The sequence below is a fragment of the Aptenodytes forsteri genome, unplaced genomic scaffold (genome assembly GCF_000699145.1).
Source record: "Aptenodytes forsteri isolate BGI_AS27 unplaced genomic scaffold, ASM69914v1 Scaffold241, whole genome shotgun sequence".
NCBI classification, from domain to species: domain Eukaryota; kingdom Metazoa; phylum Chordata; class Aves; order Sphenisciformes; family Spheniscidae; genus Aptenodytes; species Aptenodytes forsteri.
The window spans coordinates 3,431,351-3,444,708 of NW_008795252.1; the positions used below are offsets into that span (position 1 = coordinate 3,431,351).

The following is a 13,358-nucleotide window of genomic DNA, read 5'->3' on the forward strand; positions in this document are numbered from 1 at the left end:
CCATAGCCAGTGGAAAAAGGGTTAGAAGTTTCTGAACCAGGATGCTTTGAAACTTCAAAACTAGGGGGGTTCAAAATAATTTAATTCTTGAAAACTTTCCCTTCAGATTTTAAACCTTGTAAGGTGAACATATAATTGGCTAAATAGCTTCCTTCTGTATTTTGGCATGCCTTCCTTGCAACAATTTATCTTCCATGTTTTGCCTACCTGTCACTTGAAGCAATCAGCTATAATGTTCTAAACCAATGGTCAACAAATGCTATTAATGAATTTGCAGAAGTAGAAATAAAGCTTTAGATTTTGGAGCACTGCATAACTAGTTCTCAGTTTTGGTTTATGGCCTAAGGTCTTGCTACTTACGTTCTTATATTTAATTTTTTCTATCCCTCCACCCCCTTTTAAAAACAACCTATAAAGGTTTTGTCAGGACATTGATTATGTTCTAATTTAAAACTAAGCAATGCCTTGAATTTCTAGTGGTATAAACAAAGCGTTCACCACTGGCAACTATTCAAAATCCTTTCTGCATTTCTAAAACGGAGCTAGAGATATCACTGCACTAGCTATGATCGCAGTGATTTCAGCTATAGGAAAAGTTTTCCCTGTCAGCCCTACAGGATTGTTCTGTTCTTTCAGTTGCAGATGAACAGTAAAAGGTGACAGCTAAACCCAGTTCTGATCCTTTTCAAAATTAAAGCCATGGGAATGCCCCACATCGCAGATTTCTGTGCCCAAGACTAGGACAAGGCAATACTCTGCAGAATGAATATAATTAAGCTTTCCTTAATCGGAACCTATTTTTTAAATACAATCAGAACACTAGTTTTCAACAAGATTTAACTATGCCTCACACTTGGAGGGGTAATAAGAAGCTGATCCTAAGGAAATGAGATCACTACATAAGAAGCAATTTTAAATCGTTGTTTTTTTAAGTTTCTGTTTTCCCTAGGAAATCCTATTTTTAAATTTTTTTTTAGCCTTTGCAGAAATGCTCTCCTTGGCCCTCAGAGTGAATGTGGCAATTCTTAGCCAAAGTAACTTTTCAAGTCGTGGTCCTAATGTGGATGTTGTTATACTGCAAGAAGATCTCTGTGTAGTTCATTTTCCATCCATGATGATGTCTGTACCAGGACTTTTTTCCCCACATTTTACCTCAGCTGGAATAGTTTAAACATCTCGATGTTTCAAAAGTTTGGTCATGATTCTTCTCTAATTGCTAGTAATTGGTTCTCTAATTGCTGGTGAAATAATAGCATGTTCTTTTTTTGTTCTTTTTCTATTTTGACTGGGAAAGTGATGCAGGGTAAAAGTTTTCCTGACATGATTTCAGAAGACTCCTTGCCACCTTCCTTTTCAAGAACAGATTTTAAAAATGCTTTCTTCTTTCACAACTGTACTCTGAAGGAGAAGCAGAGATGTGCTACCTGTATTGCAGTGCCTTACCCTGAGCCTGTACCTGTACCTGGAGTCGCTAATGGAGAGAAAAGGTGTAAGAGCGGGGGAACCTGTCCAACTATCTTCATATTTAAACATGGTCCACTTATAGTTATGATAACCTTGTACTTGTAGATGAAAATTGCTGGAGAGGAAGGTCCAGCAAGTGATGAAGGGGACTGGAAGAAAGTCTGTCAAGCACTAATGTCTGAGACAGGTAAGAAGGCAGCAGCTCTGAAGGGAAAGAGGGGAGAAGAGCTGATTTTGGAGGTAGCCCAAATGAAGGAGGTGAGAAGGTGACAAGCGATAAGAAGGAAAGGTAAAACTGGACCGCAGCTGCTGAGATGAGCCTGGGAGAAAAGAGGTTCAGCTATGTACACAGGATGAAATGGTACAGGCATTGAGTGCTGCAGAGGTGAAGAATTAGAGATCACAGACATAAGCTCTGGTGAGGAGGTAAAAAGTAGGTTGTATTTGTCTCCAGCAGGGAGGCCTGTATGCAGAAATAACAAATAATCACATACGCAGGAGGGAGCTGAAGAAAAGAAAGGAAGGGTGGGAGGCGGCTGCCATGCATAGGGCCAGATGGCAATTAGTCTCCCTCGCTGGCAGGTCTCAGCGGGAAGCACAGCAAGCCCAATGAGTCGCTCACTAGGCACTGCCAGTAATAAAGTACTTGCATAAGGCTTGCTTGGGCACGGTGAAGGGAAGAAAATGCCACCTCAGCACAACCCCAGGTGAGTGGGGAAGTGTCAGCTTCAGAGCCATGTGCTCTGTGCCAGTTTTGGGGGCGCGCACACTCGGGGCCATGCAGAGCTGCTGTTCCTGTGGGGCTGGCTCTGCTCAGCCTCCTCGCTTCTGGCCTGGCCGATTCCCTCAAAATACTCCTGCTCTCCTTCATGGCAATGGTCACAGCCCATCCTAGGGAGCTTTTCACTTCCACACATTTTTACAAGGCTGAAGATTAGCAGCTGGATTTCACAGATGGGGAATATGAGGTAGTCTTGATCCAGTGCCTGTCCTGTTTATAACTATTGCGAACTATGTTGGATGGGAAATGCCTTCAGTTTTGCCTCATTAGGGGTGCTTAGCAGATGGGACCCTGACATCCAGTTGAGTATTAAAACAATGTATGTGACTTTGGTCTCTGATTTGACTGAAAATAGTCAATGAGAGGAGAGCTGGGAAGGGCATCCAACTGCTTGGGCTGTCAATCCGGAGACCAGCTTGCTGGCTCGTGCCACCTGCCTGAGCAATGATCCCCCTAGAGCAGGGGTATTACTGTGAAGCCATTTTGTTTACATTGAGCTCACTTACTGCCCGATTACAACGCTTTTTAGTAAAATAACTTCTGCCAGCAGAAGAATTAGAAGTGAGGACATTAGGAATTCACTATGCTTAGAGCTGTAGCGCTCAGATTTCTGCTGCTGGCATAAATAATGCTCCGGGCAAAGCAATAAAACTTCTCTGTGTCCTTAGCAATGCTGCATAGAAAGACTTGAGATGGGCATTACTTCCTTCTCACCTCAGCAAAGGTGTGTGTACCCTGTTTGACCTGTCAGCCTTATTTAGACATGTTTAACTCTAATACTAATAATGAGGCAAAAATAACCCAACACACTAAAAAAAAACCCACCCAAATGATGGGTTTTGATTCAAAATAACATTGAGGTTGAGAATGTCTGAAACGCATTATTTTCTTATTAAATTAGGTGACTAATTCCAATGTTCATATTAAAATTACCATTTCCAGTGCTTATCCTCAAAGAAGACGAAATGCATTTTGAAGCAGGCAAGATTCAGATCAATGCAGTACCTAATAGGAGTGAATTTCATGGTCCTCCACTGAGACTTTGACAAGGCTCTTCCCTGAACACTTACTGCTTGTGAAATACAAGAACTTGCAGGCTTAGCAGGAAAGACTCTCCAACAAACTGCAATTTGGATTCCCACTGTGTTTTTCGGAGACATGACCATTACCTAGGGGAATTGATGTAATGTCCCAGCAAAGGAAGAACAGACTCATGTCTCTTTCTGCCTTTCCTTACACCCTCACTTCCAAGTCAGCTGTTTTGTACAGGGTTTAAATTAGGGTAGAACTTGGCCCAGGACCTTCATTCGCTCATGTTTAAACCTTCTGCCTTAGAAGTTATTCTTGGAGAAGAAACATGACTGTCAAATACATTTGCAGTGTAACTCCACTGAAGACAATGAAGTTATATCAGGAATTAACTTGGCATATAAACTGAGATTATCAACCACATGATTAACTAACTTCTTTGGGACTTGTGTGGCTGAGTCCCTTACTCAGCTTTAAAAATCTCAGTCCATATCTTTTGGAACATTTGTTTTTGTGGTGTTTTGCGTCTTGCTTTAGATCTTTGTTTGGATTTAGTAACATATAAATGCTCTGGCTAAATTTACAATCTGCCTGAATACATATCTTCATGAATTTGTTATTGTTCCAGCTAATACAAGCTGAGCTTTTGGGGGAAGAATGGAAGCAAGGTTTTTATTTGAAAAACATCCCCCTTCCCCAAAAGCTACAGAGTTCAAAGTTATTCTAAGAAAAATAACAGTTCTCCGCAGTGAAATAACTGTATGATGACTCTTCTATGCCATGAGAATTTTCAGCTATAAAAATGGTCTGAAAGTAGTCCCATTATTTAACTTATCAACAAGTCCATTCCTGGTGCCATGATGATGTGTCATCAGTAAACCATACTTGGCAGGAGACACCAGAGTGGTTAAAACCAGAGGTTATAACGATCAAAAGGCACTTTCATAAATGAAGTATTTAATTTTTTTCAAAACGTATATTTTTGTTAGAGAGTTCATCCCCCATTCACCCTCTCGGAGGCCCCTCATGTATTGGAGTTTCAGTCCCCTTGGAGCATGTGGCGAGCTCCAGCCTGCAGGATGGCGGTGCCACAGGTTTCTGGCATGCAATGTGCTGCCTCCTTAAACAGCTCTGCGTCCAGCTTTGGGAAATAATGGCTTGTTTTAAAGGCACTACCACGAGAATTTAATTTGCTCCTGAAAGTGCAGGTCGTTTGGGGGGTGTGTGTGTGGGCAAGTATGAACTTGTAATGCAGAGTCCTTTTCTGATCATGGTACGTCATGGATGTAAACATGCAGTCATTACTTCTGGTTCTGCATCTGTGGGCCTGCGTTTGACTCAATTTTGATGGTATCTCTGGCAATTCAGTGGTGTGGGGATGTGAGTGAGACATCAACAGAAGGATTTCTCTGCCTTCCCTCCTCTCTTGGTTCGTTCACTCTGTGGTCACTTCTGATGTTGAGACCTACTGTGCTTGTAGTAAACTAGAAGGTAAACTTAATGGAGCAAAATGAGATTAGTGGGAGGAAAGGAAGAACTGTACCAAGCATAAAAATGGTCTGTTTTACACTGCCTTGCTGTCTCAAACTCTGCATATTTTATGCATATTTTAATCACTGTCTTAAGCAGTGAACTGTTCAGAAAAATTACTGTGTATGCTTGTATGTTTTTTTATGTAACAGCAGAGTGAGGTCCTCCACTGACTGGTGGTATAAATATAAAAAGTATATATACTTTTATATATAATTACCAATTAAACATAAATACCAAAAGTATATATACTTTTAAATATACTTATATATACTGTATAGCAGTATTTATATAACAGTGTGTGTATATATATATACACTGCGTAATAGTAAATACAGACTAGGATTGAACAGCTATGTGATGAAATGTGTTGCTCTTGCCTTTCAGGAGGTTATGCTGCTTAGTGTAATGTAAGCCTTTTTTCTTCAGTGGTAGTGATGTGGGCTTCAGTTCTGTGGACCCACAGCTGAACATCAGAAATGGTTCAAATGTCTTTTTGTTCTGGTGGGGTATAAAGGGACTGGAATACCTGTCTCAAATCTCTATCTTAATCCCCACAGCAGGATCATGGACTAAACCAACGTCCCATGTTCAAGTACTTCGAAAACACTAACATACTTTCAAATGTAAAACTTAAGCACTGTATATTGGATTTATCTTTACAGTAAATATATTACCTGCTAAATATGCACGTAGCAGGACTCCAAAGACTGCTTCAGATGCTAATTCAGTAGGCTGTTCAATTAGACGTCAATAACTGACCTTCTTTTGACAAGTTGTTTGGAAGGACTGTGCTACTGTGGAAGAGACAGAGACCATAGTCCTACTCAGCTGTGTTTTTTAGCAGTCTTCATCAGGATATCCATCCTTTGGCCTGACCAAATGTCAGTGTAATTAGTGTCATTTTTTAAATGGCTGTCACTTTCCAGTTTCTACTACAAAGTTTTGGGGAGTATTTCTTTTGTTAGTGGCAATTTCAGTTTATCTCAGATGTAACTGCATTTTACTGCTGTGGGAAGTACCTGATTTTAGGAACTTTTGAGTGGAAAGGGTCTGGAGAAAAGTATCTTGTTTCAAGGAGCTCATCTGAAACTCTGGCAGTACCTAGCATGGTGTATTCGCTAATTGCATCTCAACTATCTTAACAGCAGACTGGAAAGAAGCACTACATCAGATTATTTTGCAAGCACTTTTTAATTGCAAGGAATGAAGTAAACCACCTGTGCTTTTATCAGAGCATGCACATCAGTTTACTGTTGCTGCCATGGAAAATGAACATAAAAATCATTTACTTCAGTGCAATGAAACTAATGCTTGCAGGTGCTCATGAAATGGAAAGGTGAGCCATCCATTTCCTGACTTGCACAAGGGTCATTGCTCTACCGATGTTCACACTTATTTCCACAGGGTGACCGTTTACCCAGTGCTCTGCTCCCTGCATGTTTCTGCTCTCTTGCTCACCGACCAGACCATGTGTGGGCTGCCCAGACTAAGGGTTGCTACCTGCCTGCGGTACGCCCAGGCACAGGGTCTTGTGGATGCTCCAGCTCTTCTGCAACACCTAGCTATGCCTGGTCCCGCTTTCATAGGCTTGCAGCTTTCGCACAAATTGAGTCCGATGTTAGGGAATTGTCTGTATCTCCCTTCACTGACCGAGATGTCTGGCCCCCAGGTTAGAGGCAAAATTTGCCACTACTCAGACTGGGGAGAAAGCAATCTTGGCACAGGCGTGTTAGTGGAGCAAAGGCCACTTTCCTTATTCAGTACTGAATACAGAAAATACAGGAGTTGTTTGTCAAAAATTTTTGATTATAACCACATCCCAACATTAATAGCAGGAAGTGTTTCTTGTCTTGCTTCTGGCATGGTAATTTCACAATAAAAGAACCTCTCCGTATATTCACCTGGAATAGTCTACTGTGAATTTCACAAATTACACAGTATTATAGTCATTCATCCCATTGCCACTGAACAGGAGGATTTTTGTAGTAATGTTCTGCCCATTGCCTTCAGTGCTGGAGGCGTTTTTTTTTACAACGGTTGCTGCATATGGAATACGAACAGGAGGCTTAATTTGTATTACGTTATCCCATTCCACAATATATTGCTCCAATATAAGGTTGTTTATTTCATAGGTCTCCTGTCATATAAAAGATAAATGATCAGACTGGTGTGTCTAATGGTTTTGATCATTTTAGGAATGCAGTGTGTAATATCCGTACTTCTATCATTTCTCCTCTCGACTTCATTGTATAACTTGTTATGTCGCCCCTTTGTGAAGACTAAACTTTCTGGTGTGCTATTACTAACACATATGGTTTTCCAAAACATAGTTAGTAGTAACACCTCCAGATGTTTGTGTGTCTGAGACAGAGTATATATGTGATTGGGCTGTAGAGCAAGTCTTACAAATGAAATCACACAAATAACTGTTGCTTTTCTAGATGACTGACACAGGTGAGGTTTGAATTTGCATGCTGTTTTGAAAGACACTGGGCAAAGTGAAGGAGAATAGGATGTTCAGTATAAAACTCTGACATAAACCCCACTCCCCATCTCAACGTGAAAAATAAAATGTTGGATTTATTTGAGAAAGCACTGAAAAAAGAAAAATATTTTCAAAAGAAAGAAGGGGTGGAAAGCTTTTTTCTTTAAAAATCTGGTACTTCATTAAGAAAATGGCAAGATGACAAAATTTTCAGGGGGCTGTAGCTTTTTTGTATTTTTTTTCCTTACATTTCTCCAAGTGTTGACTTTAGAAAACATCCCACTCTCTTCTTTTGGTCAAATTAGTTTGTCATCTTAAAAAAGGAAAAAGAAAGAAAGGCGCTAAAGGAGGGAATTCTGTAATACTTTAGATGGCAGGATGATCTTCTGGTTATTGTCAAAGCATTTTTGTATGAATGGATTTTTGTTTGAAAATGGACTTTGAACAGAAAGGCCTTTTTATTTTTTAAAGGAAGCTAGTTTTTTAGATTTCTCTTTCAAAGGAAATGCCTGAACACCTCACCATTTGTTTTCAAAGAACCTTGTAATTTAGGAAATGTAGGCTAGTGAGGTTGAGTTTGTTTGTTTGTTTTAAATCTGCATTTTGTTCTTTTATTCACTGCAGTATTACTTTGTATTGCACTGGAGAAATGTGTGGGACTAAATTGTGTTTTGGTTTTTTTTTTAACCGGATGCCACTGTTACAGGGAGATGGCAAAGATGCACTTTCTTGGCTATAGCATCCACCAGCTACTCAGCTTCAGCTGATCTGTATGTACTGAAAGGGTTCAAAGTTGATTTCGCTCTGCTGGTGCTGAGCCTGGCTAAAGGCGCAGGCAATGTGAGCTACTTGAGTAGTGCTCCTGAAAGGAAGGGCTAGCCGGCTGGCTGGCTGCTTTGGAGATGCCTTGAGCTGCTCCTAGGACGGTGTGGAGCTGCTGCCGCATCACCTGCCAGTGCAGAGCGAGGAACATGCATGAGTGCAGAAAGGAAGCAGTGGCCAGTGCAGTGCACGAGTGGGGATTTTTGTTGCTGTTCTGGGGTTTTTTTCCATTTGTTTTGTTGTGGGTTTTTTGTTTTGATTTGGTTGTTGGTTTTGGTGTGGTGTTTTTTTTTTTTTTTCTTAAGGCTCTCCTTCAGCTCTTGCTCTGATCCCTGCTCTCTTGCCTTCTGAGTGTGGGAAGGGAGAGAGATGAATAGGAGGAACTGGAAGAAAGGGGAGAGAAGTAAAGTTGCCTTATTAGAGAAGGTCCGCATGTCCTGGGAGAGCCATGGATCCCTTTCCCAGGGAGTAGGGGAGGGAGCATGGTCTCATGCCCGAAGGAGATGAAGACATGTTTCCAACAAAGTGAAAAGCCAGTTCTGTGTGAATCCTTGGTGGTAGGGACTAGTCTACAAGGCCCAGCTGTTCTGCGAGAGCATCCTGGCTGCCAGCAGCAACCTGGCCATAAATCCTTACCCCTGCCTACAGGGGAGGCTGCTAGTAAGGAGCTCAGCGAACCAATTTGCCTTATGCTGGGGTTAGTGCTTGATAGTTTTGGGGGCTGGCTGGTGTTTCACCATCCTACTGAATGTTGTTCTTGCCAGGAGCAAAAGACGTTTTGTTTCATGTGGTATGTCCTGGTATGACAAACCCATTCTGGAAAGGTGCAACGCGCTCTTTTGCTGCTAGGCTGAAGACTTAGTGTAACTCTAAATGCTTAAAAATAGGGTTTTATCAGGCCCTGGTGAGTCAGCCTGAATGAAAGGGCAGTTAGCATATTGTGAGCAAGGCCACTGGCATTAATGCTGGATCACTGCCTGTATTTGTAACCTTCACGACAGCAAAAAGTACCTTTGTTAAAGTGCCTTGCTGTGCTACTAAGTGTACCTTGTGTTTCACTAAGTCTGTATATATCAGCACAAATGGTAACCAGAAATGGCATAAAATGTACCACCTTCTCTCATTTGCCACAGAAACCCAGTGATGTAAAGGGATGCAGAGCTCCCTGTTTCATTTTGGTAGACAGCACTGGCTGTTTCTGTGTGGTCAGAGTCTGAACAGACTATCTATCACTCTCTTCTCCTCAGCCTGACTGTAATAATTTTCTCATTTTAAGTCCATGTATACTTTATCAGATGAGACTACAGCTCACATCAAATGAAAAACAAGCTGTTCCCTGGCTTCTTCTGACATATACTTCATTTCTTTTACATGCACACCCTGGCTTTCTGGGTTTGGCTCCATGGAAATGTCAGGTAACCTGGAAAAACTTTTCATTGCAATTACAATCCAGCTGGAATAGGATATATGGGAAAATCTTGAAAGTTCATATGTCCTGTGCAATTTCCAGCTTTCTTTGACAAAAGAGCTTAGGTGAACACTAGAAGTTCATATCGGCCCTATTGACTGATTTGTGGCTCATTGATCAATAGATGCATGCCTGTAAGGTGCTTGTGTCACAGGGAAATGAAGAATTAGGCAACAAAATACATTGAAGACTGGATCATGAAAAATCCATGAGTCTCTTTTTTTATAAGCCTGATGACATAAGCATTGATAAATGTTACATCTTTTTAATACAGTGCACAATACAATAGTTATGGGAACCCATTCTTTTGAAATTGTGCTATTAGCTGATTTTGCATTGCAGCTCCTTGACTACCTGGAATTTTAAAGGCAGAAGATAAGGAATTGTTTTCTTTCTGATGGGCTCATTGCCAAGTACCTGAACCAGACACCTGGAGAAGTTCCCAGAAGAATGAATGGAGAAAGGCATGTGAGAACAGATATATCAGACAGTGACATAAACCACAATGGTTTTCAGGCTTATGTGACTAGTTACTGGCAACATAGTGTATAATCTTCCAACTGCCTCTAGCATCTCATGGAAAGCGGTGGCAAATGTCCTGACAGCTGTTCTCATGTTTTATCTATGCTTTTTTTCTTTACCCTGTCTCCTTTTCTCTGTGTTGTTAAGACATCTGCTCCTGTTACTCGCTTACCACCTGGAATCTTGAACTTTTGTTTGTACCAGCAATTTTTTTTACAGCAAACAGCTTTGCCATTACACATGGAGAATCGAGACACAGCAGCAGGAGCAGAGAAGCTCTTTGAGACAAAGGTATCATTTCCACAGTAGGGTTTGCAATGCTAAAGAACAAGAAAAGTGAATGATAGAAAGGCTGTGATCAACAACTGAAGTAAAACATAATTAAATGCTACAGACCACATGCTTCTTTCTCACAGTACAAAGAAGTATGTTGCAAAGTGGAGAAATGATTAGCTGAAGAAGAAAGCTCAGTCTGAATATAGGTTTTCTAACATGCTGTAGAAATGCTCATTTCTAGAGGCAAAAAACCAACCTCAGTCCCTGAAGGTCCCAGGGACCTACAGGCCCAGGAAGATGGGACTGGTAGCCACCTAATGGTATCTAACAGCATCACCTGCAGCATCACCTCTTTTCTTTTGTAGGGCAGGCTAGAAGAGCAGGTGTGGGTGAAGAGCAACTTTTCATAAATCACTAGTGACCAAAGCCTGTTTAAATCTGAAGCCTAACTGGTGATCTGCCTGATCTCACATCACTGCTCATCCCATACAACCGCTGTCAGTAGGAAGATTAATTCATCCCAGAAACTGGAAGTAATGATTTCCTATCTGAGCTATGACATGTTAGGATGGGCAAAGATAACCACTACCAAGTGGCCCAGCCAGTGTACTACAGTGTGGCGTGCTTGGTTTCCAGTAGTAGTGACAGCATTAAATGAATTTAAACTAATTCATTGTTTTGATAAACAACTATCATCTCCTATCTCTGGCTGCAACTACGGTTTTATGAGCACTCATTTGGTGCCTATAATAATGTAGGGGTTATTATTAGCTTTCTGCTTGGAATCTGGATACACAATCCTGGGAACTGTTCAGAGTAAACTTTAAAATTATGTGTGTGTGGCAAGAGGAAAGCATGATCTAAATTTAAATGGTAAATTTCTGCTTTCATTTTCAATGCTTAAGGGCATTCAGCTAATAAACATCATACGTCTTCAAACAAAATAAAAAACACAGTAGTAGATAATGGATGCTGTAAAACCTCTGACTTATCTCAAGTCTGAAACCTGGAGCATTAACATAACTTAGTTTATGACGTTCATCACAGCTGTCAGGAGACCTGGCCCTGCCTCCCCAGAGTGCAATAGCTACAGGGAGTGTTCTGGTCTTAGCTAGCTAATTAGCTATACTTAGTTAAAAGTCTGTATTAAGAGGAAGCTCTGCTACATTTATGCATGCTGAATGATGAGTTATACCCCAAAAATCTGAGGTGTTATCTGTGTGAGATTCTCTTGTCCATAGAAATTACACAGATAGCAAAGATAAGTTATATATTCAGGACTCTTCCAGTCGTTATCTCATTCAGTGGTTTATCCAGTTTAAAGTGACCTTAGTGATGGGATTTTCTTCATTCCTTTTACATGAGGCTGCAAGCACCAAGTTCCTGTTTGTTCTAGGGCGACGTTAAAGATCCCACAGCAGTTTTGCAAGTGTATTGTGTCATCTTTCCCTGCTAGGATCCTCTCCTCCATCCTGAGGTTGGGTAGGTACATGCTACCATAGTGGATAACAGCGTCAGGTGCTCAGAGATCTTTCAGGAACTAAGGAAGCTTGCAATTATGATGATATTAACTTCTATTATTTTCTCAGGCCAGTGTGATAAACCTCTCATCACTGAGTGTTTCTTTTAATGCTTTTTTTAAAGAACACTTCCTCGGTTTCACTCCATGATCTTTTTAGAGTGAGCAGAGAGAATATAAACAATTCCACTTTCTCTGCCAGTATTTGAATAAAGCAATATACATTTATTTTTCCTGTTACTGCCCTGCAGAGTGCCGTATACCAACTGCAGCAATCTGCGTTTGCTTAGCCATTCACGATGACATCATAGGAGCCGTGAGGAAACACAGCCCTGGGAATCTACAATTTGACAAGTAAGAAAACCTCCAATTGCTCATAATGAAGGCTGATGCAGTGGCTAGGGAGCGCCAGTCTGAGACGTGGTTTACATTCCTTGCTTCACCATACTTTTTGTTTGGCTTTGCCCAGAATAATGGGTGATTACATTTTCAAAGCTAGTAGTGTGCCTGGCAGGGCAGAGAGGTAGCCAGCATGATGCATTTAGAAACTGGAAGTAATGATTCCCTATCAATCAGAGCTATGACATGTTAGGATGGGCAAAGATAACCACTACCAAGTGGCCCAGCCAGTGTACTACAGTGTGGCGTGCTTGGTTTCCAGTAGTAGTGACAGCATTAAATGAATTTAAACTAATTCATTGTTTTGATAAACAACTATCATCTCCTATCTCTGGCTGCAACTACGGTTTTATGAGCACTCATTTGGTGCCTATAATAATGTAGGGGTTATTATTAGCTTTCTGCTTGGAATCTGGATACACAATCCTGGGAACTGTTCAGAGTAAACTTTAAAATTATGTGTGTGTGGCAAGAGGAAAGCATGATCTAAATTTAAATGGTAAATTTCTGCTTTCATTTTCAATGCTTAAGGGCATTCAGCTAATAAACATCATACGTCTTCAAACAAAATAAAAAACACAGTAGTAGATAATGGATGCTGTAAAACCTCTGACTTATCTCAAGTCTGAAACCTGGAGCATTAACATAACTTAGTTTATGACGTTCATCACAGCTGTCAGGAGACCTGGCCCTGCCTCCCCAGAGTGCAATAGCTACAGGGAGTGTTCTGGTCTTAGCTAGCTAATTAGCTATACTTAGTTAAAAGTCTGTATTAAGAGGAAGCTCTGCTACATTTATGCATGCTGAATGATGAGTTATACCCCAAAAATCTGAGGTGTTATCTGTGTGAGATTCTCTTGTCCATAGAAATTACACAGATAGCAAAGATAAGTTATATATTCAGGACTCTTCCAGTCGTTATCTCATTCAGTGGTTTATCCAGTTTAAAGTGACCTTAGTGATGGGATTTTCTTCATTCCTTTTACATGAGGCTGCAAGCACCAAGTTCCTGTTTGTTCTAGGGCGACGTTAAAGATCCCACAGCAGTTTTGCAAGTGTA

The 13,358-nt window shown here is 40.8% G+C and overlaps 1 protein-coding gene across 1 annotated transcript in view; it reads right to left on the reverse strand.

The window, feature by feature from the left end:
* Positions 1-13,358, reverse strand: part of RERG (RAS like estrogen regulated growth inhibitor) — a 110,675-nt gene that overhangs the window by 16,416 nt on the left and 80,901 nt on the right. The gene's annotated exons all lie outside the window — the stretch shown is intronic.